General features: G+C 34.2%; 1 long non-coding RNA gene across 1 annotated transcript; it reads right to left on the bottom strand.

Moving 5' to 3' along the window:
- Positions 1 to 2484: 2484 nt before the first annotated feature.
- LOC143083584 (uncharacterized) lies at positions 2485 to 8367 on the bottom strand. Its single transcript, XR_012980793.1, has 2 exons — positions 8158 to 8367; positions 2485 to 7170 (listed from the first exon to the last, which is right to left on the bottom strand). It is a non-coding gene; the product is annotated as an uncharacterized LOC143083584 (long non-coding RNA).
- Between the last annotated feature and the right edge of the window lie 5950 nt (positions 8368 to 14317).

Below are 14317 nucleotides of genomic sequence, written 5' to 3' on the forward strand. Positions count from 1 at the left end.
ATTGTTTTAGGCCTTATGATGCCCTTTATTTGTGTTAATTCTAGTTCTTCTGATAACATTGTATCACTGGTAATCATACCACATTTTCTAATTATAATACATTAAATTTAGGCAGTGTCTGCGCGTACCCTCATACGGGTACGAATAGTAAAATTGCCGTTCGTAGGCTACGCGTACCCACATCCGGTTTTATAATAAAATGCCCATCGGATTGGGAATAAACGTGAAAAATTATGTCTATGGGCTCATAACAAAATAACGTCAGCCAATCAGAAGACGCGTTACATCCAAAATTGAATTATTATTAAATAAATACAATTTAAAAATATAATTTTTCATACTCTCCACTCTTTCTAAACGAAATCCCAATGTTATCGACAATTTCCGTTTATATTTCACGTTACATTCTAGTCTCATTTACCCAGACGCATATTTAAATATAGCTCTACTTTGAAAAATAAAGCGGCTGGATGATCGAGACTGTAATTTAATGTAATTTCTTGGACAAATGATTTAAATCATAGCGGTAAAAAAAAAATAACGTTTTTAAGGCAGACATAGGGATAGTGATCCGGCGGCGGCGGCTACGGCGGCGTTAGCTCACTTCTTAAAAGCTTTATATTTTAGAAGGTGGAAGACCTGGATGCTTCATGTTACAAAGTTTCCGTCAGTCACATGTCCAATGTCATTGACCTCATTTTCATGGTTCAGTGACCACTTGGAAAAAAAGTTCAAATTTTTTGTAATGTTGAATTCTCTCTTATTATAAGTAATAGGATAACTATATTTGATATGTGCGTACCTTGTAAGGTCCTTATGTCTGTCAGACAGTTTTCTATTGACCTCGACCTCATTTCATGGATCAGTGAACAAGGTTAAGTTTTGGTGGTCAAGTCCATATCTCAGATACTATAAGCAATAAGGCTAGTATATTCGGTGTATGGAAGGACTGTAAGGTGTACATGTCTAACTGGCAGGTGTCATCTGACCTTGACCTCATTTTCATGGTTCAGTGGTTATAGTTAAATTGTGTTTTGGTCTGTTTTTCTCATACTATATGCAATAGGTCTACTATATTTGTTGTATGGAATGATTGTAAGGTGTACATGTCTAGCGGGCAGATGTCATCTGACCTTGACCTCATTTTCATGGTTCAGTGGTCAAAGTTAAGTTTTTGAGTTTTGGTCTTTTTATCTAATACTATATGCAATAGGTCAACTATATTTGGTGTATGGAAGTATTTTATGATCTTTATGTCAGTCGCCCAGGTTTTATTTGACCTTGACCTCATTTTCACGGTTCATTGCACAGTGTTAAGTTTTTGTGTTTTGGGCTATTTTTCTTAAACTATAAGTAATGGGTCAACTATATATGTTGTAAAGAAGCATTGTTAGCTGTACATGTCTGCCTGGCATGGTTCATCTGACCTTGACCTCATTTTCAAGGTTCATTGGTCCTTGTTTAGTTATCTTGGTTAATGTTAAGTTTATGTGACAGTTGTAATAAAGCTTAGCTTTATACTAAGGACTATCAACATAATATCAATGATTAGTATAGAAGGCGAGACATTTCAGTGTGTGCACTCTTGTTTTGTTGTGCCCCGCCTACGGCGGAGACATAAAAACGACGATAATCAAGACAACAGTACAGAAAACTAAAGATTTCAGAAACACGAAGCACACAAAATATTTGGGGGTCTTAACTTCACTACAATAATAACCAACACAAAGCAATGCATTTGACCGTGCAGACTAGCAGAACCGGCGTTAAATGTATATTTTATATCACAAATACATATATACTGGATTTCTACCAAACTTGGACAGAAGCTTGTTTAATATGATCATAACATAGTATCCAGCAGTAAATTTTGTAAAAATAAAATTCCATTTTTTCCGTATTTTACTTTTATATGGACTTAGATTTTCTGATAGGAAGCAAAAAATTCACTCTGTGGTTAAAGTTTTAAAAAATTTAATAACTTTCTTATACTATTTTGGATTTGTGTCAAACTTGGACAGAAGCTTGTTTATGATCAAAAGATTATATCTAGAAGGACATTTTGTTAAAATTTTGACCTGTGTATCCGTATTTTACTTATAACGGACTTTCTTCCAGTTAAAATTACATACAGTCTGCAGTTAAATTTTTTAAAACATATTAGATTCATAAAGTTTCCTGGATTTTTACCAAACTTGGACAGAAGTGACAATCAAAAGATAGTATCAAGAGGAAAAATTTTAGTAGGCGAGACACTGGGTTCCGCGGAACCCTTACAAATTTTTATCATTATTTCCCAGAAAGTTTTCTTGCGAACTTTTAATCGTTAGTTTCCTTTAGTAGAACCAATTTGATTAAAGTTCAGAGTCTATATCAACTTGCCCGCTCGTACTCAAATAAAGCCAGCGAAGTCAGAGATCTATATATTTTTTACATTATTAATGAATATTCCAAGCTTAGACGAGATCAAATTATCAAAATCTGTACTGGTGATAATTTTTATTAAATCATTATGCTGCCGAAGCACTTTTCCTGGTTTACTCCTTATCAGGAATTCTCAAAAGTTAAACCAAAGCCTTTAAAGGCAGGAATGTATACACATATCTTTTTGTCATTTATAATTTTTCAAATATTCTACACAATTTTATGTGACTTATATTATTCCACGCATTATTTTACAAACTTGAAACATATTCCCGTAGACGAGGAAACAATCAGAGCATTAATGATTCAAGCCGTAAAATACTTTAAAGGAGAAAACACCAGTTCCTTTTTGTGCGAAAGTATATTGTTCATAGGTTTGTAGTCGTAAAACAGATATCCGAATGATATAGTGGAAGATATTAGCAAGCAAAATCGAGGGAATTGTGCAAATGATGATACAAGCATGAAATTTACCACAAAGCATCATTATTATATATTTTGTAAGAAATAACTGCTGGCCAGTAAAAAAAATATTGTTTTCAAGATGGCCACTGCCATTTTCTAAAATGGCTGTTTTCTTTAGTTTGAAAATACTGATTTTTCTGGAAAACTTTTCTTTGAACTTCTTTTAGTAAAAGCTAATTACCAGGTTTGGTGGCTACCTTCCTTACATCACCTATTTATCAAAAATGAATATTTGACATATCCAGTATTTGTGCATGCGCGAAAATGTAACAAAATTCTTTCAAAAAGATTTGAACTATTTACTACATATTTAGTGCTTTTGGATTTCTAATGATATCATGAATTGGTTTAATATCATTTTTCAAGGTTATGATACACATGTGTTTCACACTTTTGCGCATGTGCAAACTCTTTATTGACATCAAGAGCGATTTGTATGCAGGCAATTCTCAGGTATTCGATGGTTAAGGCGAAAATGTAGTTAATCTGGAGAAACATCAAATGTAACTGCAGATCAGCCGCTTTTGGAAATGCCTAAGCAAATTCAGTGGGAACGGCCTGATTTGTAAGGAAAATATAAGTGTATCGCCATGTTTGGTGGATTGCACATTGAAATGACTCGTTATTAAACTCTGGGTAGTATATTGCGTTATAGGGGATAGACAAGTTGTCTTACTGAAGCCAATATTGCAACACCAAGAACGGCAGATTCTTTTTATGTATGTTCAAATGTACCTAGGACTAGACAGGCGCATCATACAACTGCATGTATTTTGCTTAAAAATTGTTACCTTCAGATTATGAAAGCTAAACTCAGAATATATAATTATGTCATGACTCTGTGACGTTCAATGATTTAAAAGACTGGTGTAAGGAAATAGGGTCATCTCGACCACAGTTTAATTCCTGGCGTTCAATTATAAATTAAGAACTTCTTCTGATTTTGGTATTATATGCTCATTTCATGAGTTAGACAGTCCATATAAAGCATGATAGCGTATTGTTTTAGGTCTTGATCGTGTAAATTATGCTCGATCGTTACCGACTCATCTCCGATATATGACTTCCCTTCCCAAACATCACCAACAGGTGGCAATGGAATTTGAAAATGATAATTTCACTGTACGTAAGACCAGTAAATTTCTTTCTTGTAACACAATTGATCAGGCACAAAAACAGAATAATGCAATTATGAAGAGCCATATTGGTGCCATAGGATTAACCGAAGATCCTAAATGGATGGTAGCTGGACCAGGAGTCAGTATACTAGAAGATTAATTTGAAAGATCTAGTGGTTTGGGTCATTCTAAAACAGACGAACGACATAATGAAGACTCTACGAAAACACAAAAAGATTTCTTTAAACAACTTTAAAGGCTATGCAAGTATGAACGAGTTTGGAAATTCATTTCTAGAAGAGTCGTCAGATTTGTAAAAAAAAATACTTCAGGAAACAGGTAATATATGTAAATAAACTCCAAGATATTGGTTCAAACAATTCAAAGATCTTTTGAAGCAAATGCAAAACGAAGGAAAACCTGCTTTTTATAACCAAATAAAAAAGGACAACTTCCTATTTTGGCCGCAAAATGAAACTGGAAACGTCTTTGTCAAAAACAAAGCTAGAGAACCTTAAAAGTTATTAAGATATCTTTTCTTGACTTTTCATTTCTTGTCACAGTAGACAATTTTACTTGGAATATTTCTTTATCCATAGAAACCAAACTGCTCCTCCGTCTTTATCTCAGGATGTCACTTGAAATAGTAGTATTAAATCGCTGCAAATGGGTTTACTTGAAACATTCTGCGATTTGCTGATCCGAATTCGGACGCATTTATCGTTGGTGGGGCAGCAATGGTTAATTCCAGGTCACAAAGTTGGGCAAAAATATTTGATGATTATGCTAATGATGTCATACCGCCTTATGTAAAATCTTGCATCGATAAGTATTCAAAAGTAGACATTGTATTTGATGTTTACTAAATGAATAATTTAAAGGCTGTGACAAGACAAAGGCAAGGTTCTTGTGCCAGATGGAAAGGTGTTAGTTCTGGTAGAACACCAAGGGTATGGAGTAGTTTTCTTTGTGAAGATGACAGCAAAACGAAATTGTTCAAGTTTCTTGCTGACAAAATTGCTTCTTTAGAGACTAATACAAATGTGTATGTTACTCATTGTGAAAATATTCTTTGCAATTTCAATAAAGATACTTGCTATCTATCCCCTTGTTATCATGAAAAAGCAGATACATGAATGTTTGTCCATGTTCGGCCTGATTATGAAAAGTGTTGTAAAATGTAATTTTAGGTAGTACTGACACAGATGTAATAGTATCAAGAATTGTAGCAATCGCAAAATTAGGTAGAACAAATTGCGGATAGGTTATGGAAGGAATAACGACTTTTGATGGCTTCCTGCACGTGACATATCAAATGTGTTCGGTCCTTGTGTAGCTGCTTTTCCTTTCGTCCATGCATTTAGTGGATGTGGCACTTTGTCGAATTCATGAGAAAGGCAAAAGGTCAGCTTGGCTAACACTGGAAGGTTTTCCAGATGTGAAGGATGTTTTTATTTAGGGTTAAGTATGGAGCGAGGCACGATGTGAATTGTTTGCCAGGAAGCAGCGGCATTGTGATGCAATTCCGCCTACAAGAGGTTCTTTTCCAGAGCACATCAAAAGAGAAGTATATCAAGGAGGAGTTGCTTGGGCTGAGCATGATTCATGTATTCGACAGGTACGTGTTCCAAGTCATGAACATTTTGGTTGGATGAAAGAAAGAATCAATGACAGTTGCAAACCAAAATGGACTCCTTTGACTGCCGTTACATCCTCGTGTCAGAAAATTTTTAAATACGGAGCCGAAACGCGAGCTGTGTTTGTAACTGTATCTGCTACCGTTCTGGCCTTCCTTGTACGGGTTGTTGTATAGGCAACTATCAGATAATTATAAAATAAGCAAACTGTCTTTCAAACCAAACTAGGCATTTAAACTTAACAAAGAGTGTTAACACTTGTAAAGTTGATGGAAAATATATAAATATTTTTTTACGTATTTGCCGCCATTTTGGAACCGGAATGTCACTATTTAACTTCATTTATGTGTTGTTTCGTCGTACTTAGGAACTTTTTTTAACGTTTTATCATAACTTACATTGGATTATACATCCCTTGTGAAGTTGCTTGAAAGTATAAAAAATTGACCTTTTTGACTTTTTGCCGGCATTTTGAAACCGGAAGTCACCTTTAGTTTCATTAATGTATTGTCTAGTCGTAATTTAGGAACTGTCATTTACTTTTTATCAAATCTAACATTGGATTTTACATATAACACACCTTTTATAAAAGGATTAACGAATTATTGTCAATTTGTAATGACGCCATTTCCGAAATGTGTGGTGGCCATCTTGAAAAAATGATTTTTTTTTTCTGGCCAGCAGCGGATTTTTTTTTAGTATCATTTAGTCAACCTTTATACCAAATTTCATGCTTGTATCACGATTTGCACAATTATCTCCATAATATCTCCCACTAATAAGTTAATGTTTTTAAAGTATCAAAAATAAAGATCCGATTCATTTTCTAATATATAAAGTATTTGGCTTTTAAGAAGCCATCCATCATTTATTAAGGTATCCATCACTTGTTCCTTATCACTTTCTGATCCTTCCATCTTAGCAAGAACTTGTCTTACGGCGGTAGAACTAACATTGTCAAGTTCGTCTGGTATAAGGCAAAACTGTTTATGTTTTATATTGCCCGAATCTTTATCTTTTTCATATCTTTCGAGAATTCTGGCTGTTTCTCCCTTCCTCCCTATACACACAGTTATGTGCTTGAATTCTTTGTGCCATTTAGCATGTCCAGATTTGTTCATTGCTCTATCTGCTCCGACTATAACAGCAACATGCAGATAATCTAAATCCCGAGATTGGCTTTTCATTTCTAATATTGTCTTTTCACCACATTCCTCAGCGGAACCAACTGGTCGGTGATATGGTGCTAACCAATCTCTTTGTTCACAGCAAGCTAGCTCGCAAAGTGTTATTCTGTGTTTTGCTTTCATGCATTTAGCTCCTGTTTTCCTTGATTTTGTTTGTACATATCCATCCGGCGCTACGGCTAGTCTTCCAGCCACAACTTGGTAGTTGGTATTTGATTCAAGCCACTGTTTTCCCAATACCATGGCCATAACATGTCTACTGTGCGGAGGATTAAAGGCACCACCTAAACACAATATAACTTTCTGTTTCGTTCCCGCATCGGCCATTTATCTCTCGCTCTGAAAATACAAGTAATTAAACGTTATGAAATAGGACACTGCAAATTAAGTAGTCATAAAACAGTCAATCAAACTTATTAAAATATTGATCTCTGATTTCGTTATACTCGCTTGTAGTAATTAGATTGAGAAGTCAATTTGTATGTCGATTTTCATATTTTCACTTGTCCTGTGTTTAACATTTATAGTTTTATTTTGTACAAAAAGGTTACCCACGGATTGACTAGTCATCACTGGATTTCTGTCTGGCAGGTTACCCAACGGATTGACTAGGGTCGCATCACTGGATTTATCTCTGGCTTGGTAATAAAACCAAAGGCGCATTAGAGGGGACCCGGGCCCCCCTTTTGTGGGAAAAAATTGGTTGATTATATAGGGAATCACTGAAGCATGACCTGAGCGGACCCCTTCTTAGGTAAGCAGTGCCCCCCTTTTTGAATATTTCTGGATCAAGCATTGATTAACCCTTTTAAAGATTTGGCGTTTATAAGGCTATATTGGATGTAATAAATACACAGCAACGTCCGATCGGCAGAGGGGACTTGATATCCAATTTTGTAAGGAGTTTGACACTATCTCTTCTCGTTACATTATACATAAGAATAACTATCTCTATCTATAAATATACTTTCTTTTTACTCTACATGCATCTAGGGAAATTCAAATCATCCGGTCCTCGTGCCTTGCAGAAACTTTAAATTATATATTTACTATTTAATATATATGAAATATTTGCCACAGGATGTACGCTGATGAATAATGTAAATGTTGCGATCCCGCTGAAATCAAAATACAGTATGAATGATGAGAAATGTATATAACTTTATAACACACAATTACTGTCGACTCGAGGTTATCTCGTGCGGGTCCGGAGTGTATTTATCCTTTTAAATATGCATACAGACTACATGTATATATCTACATATAGTTGAAAGTCAGTGTTAAAACATTTGCTTCAAGATATTACTTTACAAAAAGTGTACTTGCTGTTTGAAACTGTTTGTGCTTTATGGATTACAGACCATAATCATGTCAGTGATAAATGTCAATATTTACAGGTAGTCGATTTCACCATTGCTAGCAATCATGTGTAGTACTATTTATAAATAAAGCGTACGGAAAATCCATTCTATTTTTAGTGCGGGTATACATCTATTATTGATTAATCATATTTACACATTTATAAATCAAAACAGCTTTTAAATTTATGCAATTTCGCCCCTGAAATGAGTAGTATCTGGGCAACAAAATAAGGACTAAGGAGATTGTTATAAACAGTAGACGACCTGATGTTTGGGTGTCCAATTATATCATGTAGATATAAAAACAAAATTATCACTTTTCACACCTCTCTAATTAATTTACCTGTACTTAAACGTCACTCGGGTCACTTGTATCCTGAATTGTGTATGTTACATCTTTTACATGCGAATTTTCAATCGGTGGTGAAACATAACGTTCACGAAGTCACTCCTTAAAATAGTACTCGGGTCACCTAAAAATATTTATAAAGTATATAATGTAACAATTTGTAAGTTTTTGAAATGATTAATAAATGAGTAATCAGAAAAATAATTTAGTGAATTGGTAAATGTACAATGGCTAGCGTTACGTAGTTTGAAGGACCAATTTGACCACGAATGATATTCTGAACACAGTGATATGTTCAAACTATACAATTTTGTGTGAATTGTGTACAAGCCATAACATCGCTCTAAAACATGTAAAAGTTACAGAAAGAATAAAAGGACATGGGTGTGAGGAAATACAGCTAGTATTACATTTATTAGTATTGTTTACACAGCGTCACGTCTTCAATCCTATATAGACATTAACTATCCTGAGATGTCAGAATGTGTAAAATACATTAAATCGTCTGCTTTCTATGAACATGATGAAGACAATGAATATATTATGTATTTTTTTCTATTCTTGATTTCATCGAATATTATTATTATTATTGGCTTTCTTGTTATTTTCAGATAATTAAAGATGCCCAGAATATATACTATTTTTTTCTGATAATACAGTGCACTTTTCAGCCTTCTGCTTCCCGGACAGTTGGTTTAAATGTAAACGGGAATCCACAGTTTGCATCCTGGGCAACTGAGGAAATATTTGGAATAAACAAGTATCAATTTAAAAAAAAAAAAAAAAAAAAAAAGATGCCCAGAAAAGCAAAAAAATAAATAAAATTGTACATGAAATATGATAAAGAAAATCTCTAAAAGGCCACCAAATCTATAAAAGATGGAGTTTACATAGTTACAGAAATGCCAGTTAGATACTTGGGGTTTCAAAAACTACAAATATTGACAATGTTAGTGGACGGATTGACTTGAACGCAAAAACTGTGAGGAAACCGGTTATTCCAATTGAAATGGAGAATGTTATAGCACGAAGTGTGGTTGATGCTGCCAATAAAGGTTTCGGGATCACGAAAAACAACTGCAAATGAAAATTTCTAGATTATCCAAAGTTCAAAAGATTGAGACACATTTTAAGAGGGGAATATCGGGAGATGACTTGTGGCGAGGTTTTAGATCTCGCCATCATAAAATAGCTTTGAGAAAACCCGAAAAGCTTAGCACTTCCCGCTCAATGCTGCTGAATCGGGTTATAGTTACAAAATATTTTGAGGATCTTGAAAAGGTCATAACTGATAAAAATCTGAAAGCTGCTCACATATGGAAGATGGACGAAACAGGCAAACAATTTAAGGACTACAAACAAATGTTTGTGCTCGTTAATGTACCCGAAATGTCATAGGCCGAACAAGCAATTCGCGGGAAAATGTAACAATACTGCTGAAGGAAACGTAATGCCTCCAATGTGTGTTGCAACAGGAAAGACCATAATATCGGCTCAGTCCTTTTGTTCTTTTGATGCCCCAATTAACACAGTTTTGGTCTTATCAAGAACGTGTTTTTATGTGTGATATGCTTGATGAACTATGGTTCAAAGATGTATTTTTAGTAGTGCACAGTTTTTAACTAACCGGTTACTCGGATAATTGTTCGACCGATTAGCTGGTTAAGCGGTAGTTTGAAAGTTTATGTTTGAAGGACTTATATATATAGTACCCTACAAATTTACGTTTATATAATACGATGAATTGAAGTTTCTCCCTTGGTATTATTAGACCTGTTTGTGAGTATTCCTGTCAAAGTTTGACTTTTAATAACCCGATACCAGGCCTCCATATAAGTTGCGCAATTAAAACAATGGAAAACCCAATGCAATTGACTATTGCAGCGTTCAAAAACCCAATTCATGCAGAGAAAAACGCAATTATATGTCAAACTATGCGTTCTCAACCCTAGGCCTCAATCAGAGCAAAACGCAATCATATGTCAAACTATGCGTTCTAAACTCTTATAGTCGCTGTCGAGTGCGTTAATGGCTTAACAATGACATTATCAATAAAAAATACCCTATTACCAAAACTGACTCTGATATTGTGAGTGATGATATGATTGAAACAGATTCAGACACGCACTTCACGCTACTAAATGGTGACAAAATGTTATTCTATTCAACATAATTTACCATGCATCGAAAAATGAAATGCCAACAGCTAATGTCAATGGATTGTGACTTACAAAAGAAAAACGGACATGAATGCAACTATTCAAACTTAAGCGTAGTTGCTGTTAGGCACTTAAGCCACGTGCCTTCACATATTTTTTTTCACAAATATTTCTTTTTATTAAAAAAATTAATAAACAACGTTATCTGTAGATGAAAGCTGGTGAAGTTGTCAAAACTCTTTAATTATCGAATGTCATGTGTACACTAGTCTCTCGTCCTTAGTGTAAAGAGTATTGGATAGAATTGAATGTTTTTACGATTTTACCTTATATAGAAACTATAAACTAGAACTTTGGTTCAACAACCTAGACACATGAGTTTTTTAATTAGTTTTCAACTAGCTTTCCACTTTGTCCTCACCCGACTTGCCAATGTTGGTCGTCCGTTTGGCTGTGCAGGATGTACAAATACACAGTCACGTCTGGTCAGAATGGGGACATAAAATCCTATGCCTATGTAGAGAGACTGCAACTCTTTGAGGAGTTCGTAATTGGTCTACTGAAAGGCAAAATTTCTGCTCCTATCCAATAGTCCCTCATTTTCCAATGCATGGCATTTTTAAATTTCCAGACCTTCGTCCTGGACGACACCTATTACAGGACCTAGCTCCAAGTAGTATTTATTGTAAAAAAAAAAAAATTCAACGGTCCTGAACTTGCATAAATATTTGACACTGGATGTAAAAAAATAAATCCATCAACTGACTTCCAGTAATTTTAAGTACTCTCAAATCAAATCTGCGTGTAATGGCCCCAATTATTCAAAATTCCTAAGCAGGTAGGGATTTTACAGTAGAGGATATAAAGAAATACGAATTTCTTGAATTTTGCTAGGCATCGACTATGTCTGTTTGTGTTTGTGTGGCTAGGGTGAAGGTTTAAGATTCAAAAGATTGATGGTTGATGTCTAGCCAAAAGGATAGTTCTATTATATAGTAGTATCAGTGTTTACGTGCCTATTTTTTTTAATGAAGGAACGTCAATATGTACTATTAATTAAGTTAAACGTATATATCAATCAGAACGGAATAGATATGATAATACCAAACTTTTCATCATGTATATTATAATTATCATGATAAAATAACCAGTAAATTTAATATTTTTGTACATTAAATTTTGCAGCTAAAACGCTGCAAACCCGTTTATGATGTGTTTGAGCTTTTCATTTTGCCTTGATTAGGGACTTTCCATTTCTTAATTTTTCTCGGAGTTCAGTATTTTTGTGATTTTACTTTTAACACAAAGATAAATACAATTTGAAACTAAAGCAGCAATGTATGAGGTTATTAATTTTGATATAACCTGTTTGTACTTGTTTGTTAAATATGTGGTTAATTTATTATGATTTAGATACATATGGTACTTGTTCATCCTGATATTATTGTTTATGAACATCCTTTATATATTGTCTATGTGTTTTTTGGTGCCACTTCAATACATATGACGTGGCTCTGTGCTTGTTCATCCCGTTATTGTGCTATTGTAAAACATGTTTGTTGCTTGTCTTTCGTTTTTGCTGTGCTTTGTGACATATATAACGTGGCTCAGTACTTAAGTATCCTGTCATTGTGTTATTGTACTATGATAAATTTGTGTCTTGTCTTCGATTTTTACTAATGTACTTGGTCTATATGCCATTTTGTGCTTCTTTTTTCATATTTGTTTGTGTTTGTAGTGACTTGGATTGTAACAAAATATTGACCGTTAATTTCTAACATTTTTTCCTATTATATTTGTTTGTTTTGCTTTCACATCGTTGTCAATGTGATGAAATTTGATACAACTGTGATACAAGTGAGAGGTTTAAATAGCTATAAATCCATAAATAAATGCATGTACCAAGTCAGCTATATGACAGTTGTTATCCATTCGTTTGATGTGTCTGAATTGTGATTTTTCCAATTGATAAGGGACTTCTTCCTGTTTTGAATTTTCCTCGGAGTTTAGTTTTTTTTGTGATTTTACTTTGATAAACAGCTTATTTTCAATCAACAGCTGATTTTCTTTTTATATCGTTGATTGACTGATGGTTGTTTAACATGCAGTAACAAATTTGTAATGCATGTTCAAAGAACAAGTAATAACAAACGGTCGGTCATGTAATAAGAGTCCTCCTGAAAGGAATTCTCGTCTGTAAGAAATGCATGATTTTATGATGTGGTGTATTTCACATATTTTACAGGAATATACTCTGATGAATTCTATTCACTATGACATTAACCCATTCTTCTTAAAATAGTAACTGCATGACCATACGGTTTTTATCTTTAAAGTATATATAAGTTCTCTGTGTTTTGATCTCAGATTCCATAGACTTGTGATCGATCATCGACTAAAGCCGGAATTTTGCAGCTATACATTTTGGCTTTAGCGGCATTTTAAGATTTATTAAATTATCTTCACACAAAATTATTAAGATGCAAGAAACAGTAAATGATAAAAATAAAATATATATAGCGTTACATATAAGACCCGCATAATGCAGTTGTATTTAAACTCTTATGCTCGACATCAGCATAAAAAAGACGGGTAGTTGATGTAGTATATTGTTCTGTTTACATTGTATAAGTTGCCCTTTTACTTGAGAATCGAGTTGCTTAGGCCACAATTAAGGTTTGCCCAAACCCTACCCAAAGGTTGAGACAGTGGGTAGGTAGGTAGGCATTTTCTTTTTTTTTTCCAAAAAAAGAAATTGAAGTATCGGGTGTTTATTAGTCTTCATGCCTATCTTATTAAAAAAAAACATCTTCAAATCAGGACAATAAAAGAATTTGAGTAGGCAGCTTTTTTCTGGGTAGGTAGCGTTTGGGCAAACAAACCTATTCTTTTTTATGGCCTTATGTGTGTAGAGGAAGTACAATGGGATGATCAAAATAATAAGATATGAACAAACAAATAATTACATGATAAACAAAAGATATTAGTGTAGAATTACCAGTAATAATGCAGAGTTAAATCTTGTTTGTGATTAATAAGAAATGGTTCACACATAAAAAAAAAAGAAGAGATTTGGTATGAATGACAATGAGAGAAATCTTCACAAGAGACCAAATGATACAGAAATTAACAACTTAAGGTCAGCGTAAGGCCTTCATAAATGAGCTAATAAAAGCCCATGCATGACTTACATAACAAGGCATCTATTCATGTATCTTTGGGATACTGTATCTTCTTTATATTAAAATATCCATAAACTAACACAACCAGGGAGTTCACTAAGGTTTAGAAACTAGTAAATTCCTGGACGTCGTCGTATATACAAGGATTTACAGTGTATACGACAGACGGGCATTGTACAACAAACTTTCCGACGAAATTATTGTCGAACAGGAGAGGTCAAAGGATGACAACGTTTCTTTACCCTATTCGACACTTTGAGGAGATAATGGGTTTACTCTGATGAGACAGTAACCCGATGTCACAGACAAAACCAGACATAGTCAACACGCAGTCTTTGTAAAAAGCAGATACATTGAGAGAATAACAAAGTAAGAACATTTGAAAAATGTTTAGCTTGCTGTTTGGTGTGAGCCAAGGTTTCGTGTTGAAGACCG

This window comes from Mytilus galloprovincialis, chromosome 7, assembly GCF_965363235.1.
Source record: "Mytilus galloprovincialis chromosome 7, xbMytGall1.hap1.1, whole genome shotgun sequence".
NCBI lineage: Eukaryota > Metazoa > Mollusca > Bivalvia > Mytilida > Mytilidae > Mytilus > Mytilus galloprovincialis.